The 4,367-nt window shown below is 40.8% G+C and overlaps 1 non-coding gene across 1 annotated transcript; it reads left to right on the top strand.

Annotated features, from left to right (window-relative positions):
• The first annotated feature begins 1,507 nt into the window (after positions 1 to 1,507).
• Positions 1,508 to 1,611, top strand: LOC127741943 (small nucleolar RNA R71). The gene has a single exon (XR_008003130.1). It is a non-coding gene; the product is annotated as a small nucleolar RNA R71 (small nucleolar RNA).
• Positions 1,612 to 4,367: the final 2,756 nt, after the last annotated feature.

Genomic DNA, 4,367 nt, shown 5'->3' with positions numbered 1-4,367 from the left:
GTGATTTTCTTCCATCTCCAAGATCAAAAAGTCTGTGGGGAGGAAGTAGTTTCCAACCTTTACTAACATGTTTTCAACCACTCCTATTGCCTGTTTTTGAGTTTTGTCAGCCAATTTGATGATCACGTCTGTGGGTGTCAGCTCATTGATTTGAAGCTTTTTCATGAGGGATAGAGGCATCAAATTGATACTTGCTCCCAGGTCATAGAGCACCTTATCAATCATTGTCTCTCCTATAGCATAGGGAATGTGAAAACTCCCTGGATCCTTTTTCTTTGTAGGTGGTTCTGTTTGAATGAGAGCACTGCACTCCCTGTTCATCACTATTGTTTGCCCACCCTTCAGTGAACTCTTTTTGGCCAGCAGCTCCTTTATGTACTTGATGTAGGAGGACATCTGCTAGAGGGCCTTAATGAATGGTATATTTACATCAAGGGATGCAAACATGTCGAGGAACCTTGAATACATTCTCCTTGCTACACCACCTTTGAGCCTTTGGGGAAAGGGTGCATATGGGTTCAGGGTCTCTCCTTCCTTTAGCTCCTCCCTGTGTGTGGGATGGGATGCGTGGTTTCTTTCTTCATGCTTTTCCCTTGGAATGTCTTGGAGATGTTATGTTTGTGTGTGCACTTCCTCCACACTCCTCTCGTCACTTATAGTGATCATCTTGTATTCTTCCCACCTTACTTTCTTTTTTGCTCCTCTTGGGTTCTTCTCTATGTCACTTGGGAAACTATCAGTGGGTTTGGAAAACTGTTGAGATAGATACCCCACTTAGGACTCCAGCCTCTTGATGGTGTCTCCCTGGTTTTTTATATTGGCTCGCACTTCATCCTTGAACACTCTGTTGTCTTGGAATTCTTTACATATGTCTTCAAGTAGAGTCTCAATTCTAGAGAGTCTATCCTCGGTTAGTGATGGTGGGTTGAGGTTAGGTAGTTGAGAAGGGTAATTAGGTAGGTGTTGATAGGATCTCTGTGAGGTATGTTGATGAGTTGCATTGTTGTTGGAATTGTGGTTGTGGTGTCTCTGGTCTTGGCCTTGGTCTTGTTGGTTTTCCCACCCAAAATTAGGGTGGTTTCTCCAACCAGAATTGTATGTTTTAGAGTATGGATCATGGGTCTGTCTGGGCGAGTTTCCAACATAGTTGGCTTGTTCCCAGTCACCTTCTTCTCCTACATTCACTCCTTCTTGAGCTGGTGATGAAGTAATGACTGCTGCAACTTGGTTTTCTTCCACCTTCTTGGTAAGATCTGCTAACTGCTTGGTGATCATCTTATTTTGAGCCAGTAATACATCTATGTGGTTCAGCTCCATTACTCCTCGAGTGTTACTCTTTTCAGAAGCATAGAAGTAGTCATTCTCAGCGACAGTCTCAATGACATCTATGGCTTCTTCAATGGTTTTCTTCTTGTTTAGAAAGCCCCCTGATGAATGGTCTATGACCTTCTTTGACTCATAAGAAAGACCTTCATAGAAAATGTTCAGTTGTACCCATTCATTGAACATGTCTGGTGGGCACTTTCTTGTTAAGTCCTTAAACCTCTCCCATGCCTCATAAAGAGTTTCACCATCTTGTTGCCTGAAAGTTTTTACCTCAACTCTCAGCCTATTAATTCTTTGAGGAGGATAGAATCTTGCCAAAATTTGTTTGCGACGTCTTCCCAATTTGTTAATCTCTCCTTCGAGAAGGATTCCAGCCATTTAGATGCTTTTGTCTCTGAGTGAGAAAGGGAACAAAAAGAGTCTATAGACATCCTGATGAACACCATTAGACTTCACAGTGTCACATATTCTTAGGAAGGAGGTTAGATGTTGATTGTGGTCTTCTTGGGCACTTCCTCCAAATGAGCAGTTATTCTGAAGAAGGGTGATGAGTTGGGGTTTTAATTCAAAGTTGTTGGCATCTATGGTTGGCTTTTGGATGCTACTTCCACAATTTTCTGGAGTTGGATTGATGTAAGAGCCTAGAACTCTCCTCTCTTGCCCAACATGATTCACAGAGCCTTCTCTAGCATGGTTGGGAGCTTATTCTTCATGGTTGTTTTCCAAGTTCTCCTCCATGTTTGTTTCAAAGTACTCTTCTTCTTCCTCAGCACCAACAACTCTTTTCCCTTTTGCTTCCTTTCTTAATCTACGGAGGGTCCTCTCAGGTTCAGAATCAAAGAAAGTTGAAGCTCTGCTTTTTCTCCCTATCATACAACTAACAGAGCACACAGCAAGAAATAAAATGGAGTGATTATTCTTGTTAGAGTGATTATTAGTGTGAGTGGTGCAAATTATCAAACAGTTAGTGGGTTAGTGAGCAAAATTGTAAGTAAATTCATAGAAAAAGAAAACAAAAAGGGGATAGGGGATGAGGGAGAAAATTAATTGAAACTAAGAGCAAATGACCAGGCAAAGTAAACAATAAAAAGAAAATGCTCAATCTAGTGAACTTCCAACTTAATCATTGTCGATACAAAATCAATCCCCGGCAACGGCGCCATAAACTTGATGCACGAAAACTTGTCTCTCATCAAATTTCCCTTCGGTAAGTATATCGAATTATCGTCAAGTAAAAACTCACAATAGAGTGAGGTCGAATCCAACAGAGATTGATTGGTCAAGCAACTTTAATTGGAAGAATGTGCTAGTTGAGCTAAACAAAAATTGAGTTGAGAATTGCAGAAAATTAAATGGCGGGAAAGTAAAATGTAGAAATTAAATTGCAGAATCTTAAATGGGGACTTGGGGAGATGAACAAGGAAATAAATGGAAGAAAGTAAAGAGAATGAGTAAGATTAGAGATGGAGGATTCATTGGGCTTAGGAGATGTTGCATTCTACGGATCAAGTTCATTCTCATATCTTCCTCAATTAATGCATTCATTGATCTCATTGGCAATCTTAAGTGATTGGATCCTAATTTCCTGGCAATCCAATCTCTCTAAGCTTGAACAATTGCCCAATTCCTTGATTTAATTGCTCATGGGAAGAGATGAAGTATGGTCACTGATTATACCACATGTATTTCCAAATCAAAGTGTTGGGAGGATTACATGTCACTATATCCGTCCAAACCCTAATTTGGTCCAACATGAGAAAGCATTTCTAGCATGATCTCCTCATCCCTTTTCCAAGGCTCAGAGGAGATCCAATTATGGAGAGTTTCTTTTCCAAGACAACTAACCAAATGAATTAAGATTGAAAGCTTTCTAGTAAATCAAGAGAAAAGAAAGAGGAAGAAGAATGAAAACTATAATTGATCCATCAAATTACAACAGAGCTCCATAACCCAATGAGAGGGGTTTAGTTGTTCATGGCTCTGGAAATGGAAAATGGTAGGAAAGAGTACATGTTTTCCAAACTAGAAAATGCAGAAAGTAAATATAAAGAGTGTAGTTCTCCAAAAGTGTCAACCTTCTCTATAGTTCAAAACTACTCCTATATATACTACTCTTCTTGATCTTCTAGTGAGCTTTTCAAGTCTTGGATATGGGCATTTGATCTTGAGTTGAAGCAGTTACAATCTTCAGTGGACTCAGCTTTGTTTGCAAAAAAGTGTGAATTAGGCATGGGTGTTAGTTAGGACGTTAGTGGTGTTAACGTTAAGTGAGGATGTGGGTTTGAGAACGTTAGTGACAATCACCTTTTCTACTAACGTTCCAACCCAAAATGATCAACGTTAACTTCAACGTTAGTGGCACTAACGTGACCACTAACGTTGCCTCTTGGTCTTTTGCAAACGTTATTGGGAATCACCTTTTCCAATAATGTTGCCTTGTTCCCCCTTCCCTACGTTAGAGTTCATGTTAGTATAACTAACGTGACTCCTAACGTGGGCATGCCTAATCTTTGAGAGCGTTAGTGACACTTACCTTTGTCACTAACGCTCCGAACGCACCTCCTTCCCACGTTAGAGTTCACGTTAATTAGATTAACATCGCCACTAACGTGGTAGTGATTGCCATCTCCAACGTTAGTGACAAAGGTGAGTATCACTAACGTTGGCTTATCATGCTTAGCTCCACGTTATCTCTCACGTTAGTGGTCTTAACGTGACCACTAACGTGGGCACTCTTGGGTTGGTCCAACGTTAGTGACAAAGGTGAGTGTCACTAACGTTGGTGATTGGTTCTTCATCCCACGTTAGAGTTCACGTCAATTGGATTAACGTGACTCTTAACGTGGCTTCATTGTGCCTTTGTGGAATGTTAGTGGCAATCACTTTTACCACTAACGTTGGAGCTCCTCTTCCTCCTCTACGTTAGCTACCACATTAATGTAGTTAACGTGGCAACTAACGTGGGCTATGATGGCTTCGAAGGCGTTATTGGCGATCACTTTTTCCATTAACGCTACAAGCTTGTCCCCATTCCACGTTAG

The sequence above is a fragment of the Arachis duranensis genome, chromosome 9, assembly GCF_000817695.3.
Source record: "Arachis duranensis cultivar V14167 chromosome 9, aradu.V14167.gnm2.J7QH, whole genome shotgun sequence".
NCBI classification, from domain to species: Eukaryota; Viridiplantae; Streptophyta; class Magnoliopsida; order Fabales; family Fabaceae; genus Arachis; species Arachis duranensis.
This window is presented reverse-complemented; position numbering and strand designations above follow the sequence as displayed.